Here is a 2,500-nt window from a genome sequence, read left to right as displayed (position 1 = left end):
GCACGACACGGGGTCTCACCGCCAGAGGCCTCCAGCGCAGGGGCGGTCCCGCGGCACCCAGGACGCCGACTGGCCTCCTCGGCCCCCCAACCAGGGTGCCCCCCCTCGCGGGGCTCGCGCCCACCGCCGCCAAACACCCACGAGCCGCGGCCAGCCCCGCGACAACAACACTCTCCCGCGCGCACACCGGCCGCCCCACGCGCCCCGCCACACGCCTCCGCCGCCGCGCCCGACTCCCCCCCGCCTCAGGGACCGTGAGCACTCCACCCGGGGACGCCGCCGGCCGCGGCGGCCGGGGCGGGCGACACCCTCACGTGGGCGAGGCCGGCTCGATCCCAGACGGGGAAGGGGGCACGGAGGGCTGGGGGCCGGGGAGGGCCGGCGGCCACGGGGAGGGGGCGGCACGCACACACACACACAGCGGCGAGGGCCGCGGGGCAGGGGCGCGGGGGCGCCCGCCCAGGGACAGGAAGGGCCGAGGCACGGCCGGGCCCGCCAGGGAAACAAGCGCGGGGTCCCACCGCCACACACACACACGAGGGCGGTCCCACGACGCCTGGGACGCCGGCCGGCCCCGGCCACCCTGGGGTCTCCCGCGACCCGGCCCCGCCGCCGGGGCCCGTGTGCGACGGTTTCCCCCCCGCGTGACACGGAGGGACCCGTCCGCCCAAACTCCACCTCCTCCGTCCTCGCCACATCCGCCTTCATCTGAGTCCGACCCCCGGGGCTCGCGCGCCCCAGGGAAACGCTCCCGAGCGAGGCGACCCGCGCCGTGCCCACACACCGCCCCCGGCCGCGACTCGCGGCGAGGGCAGGCGCGACGGGCTCCTCGCGGCTGCGGGACCGGGGAGTCGGGACGCCCGTGCGTCCCCGAACCCCGCCTCGGGCTCGCCACCGCGCGGGGTCACCGCACGCGCGCGCACACGCGCGCAACACGGCCCCGCGCCGGACGCCGGCCTGGCGGGACCCTCCCCCGACTCAGAGGGGGGGAGGCGCGGGCCGCGGTAGGCAAAGAGCGGCGCTCGGCCCCACCGCGGGGCCGGCGCAAGCCCTCCCGCGAGGGCGAGGGCCTCTGCCGCCCACGTGGCTCTGGCGGTGGCCACCGTGGCCACCGCACGCTTGGGGAGGGGCAGCGGCTGGGGGGTCCGGTACCCCAAGGCTCCCTCTCGGATCGCTAGAGAAGGCTTTCTCACCGAGGGTGCGTCATCCCCCACCCATCGTCTCTGCCCTTCGGGCCCACGGAGGCGCTCCACGAGCCACCAAGTCCACGACTGGCCGTGGGAGGGGTGGGGGGGGTCTGCGGTATGGGTAAGCACACGGCCCGCTGGAGCGTTCGCGGCCACAGCCTCGGGGGCACAACCTCTGCCGCCCCCCCGGGCTCGTCCACCGGGCTCCGGAAGGGGGGAGCACGCCCGAGAAGCGCGACAGACGCCCCCTTCTCGCAGGCCCCGGCCCAACGCGATCGCACCCACGCCCGTGTGCGGCTCCCCACGCACACGCAAGCGGGGGGCGGCGGCACACGCGGCGTCGGCCCGGCCACGAAGTCAGTCCCCCCACGGCACACCGCGGGAGGACGGTGGCGACGAGGCGGCAGGCCCCCGTCCCCCCCACCGAGGGAGAGAAACAGAGGCAAGCCCCCGCGCCCTTTACCGTCTCGACCCCCCCAAGAGAGCCAACTCACGGGACACGCCACCGCGGCGGAGGCCCCGAGGAGCACGCTGGGAAAAGGGAACGACACCACCGCTCGGCCTCGCGCGCCTGAGGGACGACCTGGAGCGCTCCAGGGGCACCACAGAGGACCGAGCAAGTCACGCTCACGCGCCGGCAGCGGGCGCGCGGCGCAGCGGCGGGACGGCCCCCACCGACGCGGGGAGGACCGCCCGCGAGGCACACGCCAAGGAGGCGAAGCTAGAACGTCTGCTGCGTCCGAGGACCACGGCCCCGCCCACGCCGGGAGGCAGGAGGCGGGAGACCGCAGGTCAGGGCCGGAGACCACCACCCCTGCCTCCCACACACCCCTCGGCAGGCCGGCAGGGCGTGACAAGAGAGGCGAGGGGCCCGCGGACAGAACGAGAAGAGCGGTCCCGTTCGCCAAGAACGTCCGTCCCTCGTCTGGCGCGACTGAAGGCCCGGCCCAGGAGAGCGCGACATCACCACATCGATCAGTCAAGTCAATCCAGAGAGCCAGGGGGCCACGAGGGCCCCGAGGGGGGGAGGGGCACGGCGAGGACCCTCACCAGAGGAGCCTGCTTCAGCCTCAGCCGGCACCCAGCCCCCCCCTTCCTCTCTCTCCTCTTCCTTCTCGGGCAAAGGTGGCCGACGACCCCGCGAGGAGAACGCCTGACACGTGGCACGGAGCCTGCGGGGTGGGGTCGTCTCAGCCACCACCGGGTGCCTGCGGCGGGGAAGGGGAGTCACACGGGGGTAGAAGACCCACGCAGCACCACCTCGCCCCGCCGCCCTCGGGTGAGCCAGAGACCGGAGGCGGCACCGCGGGTCG

Source organism: Lagenorhynchus albirostris, unplaced genomic scaffold, assembly GCF_949774975.1.
Source record: "Lagenorhynchus albirostris unplaced genomic scaffold, mLagAlb1.1 scaffold_370, whole genome shotgun sequence".
In the NCBI taxonomy this organism is placed as follows: domain Eukaryota; kingdom Metazoa; phylum Chordata; class Mammalia; order Artiodactyla; family Delphinidae; genus Lagenorhynchus; species Lagenorhynchus albirostris.
The sequence above is the reverse complement of the archived record's forward strand: the minus strand, read 5'-3'. Positions refer to the sequence as shown.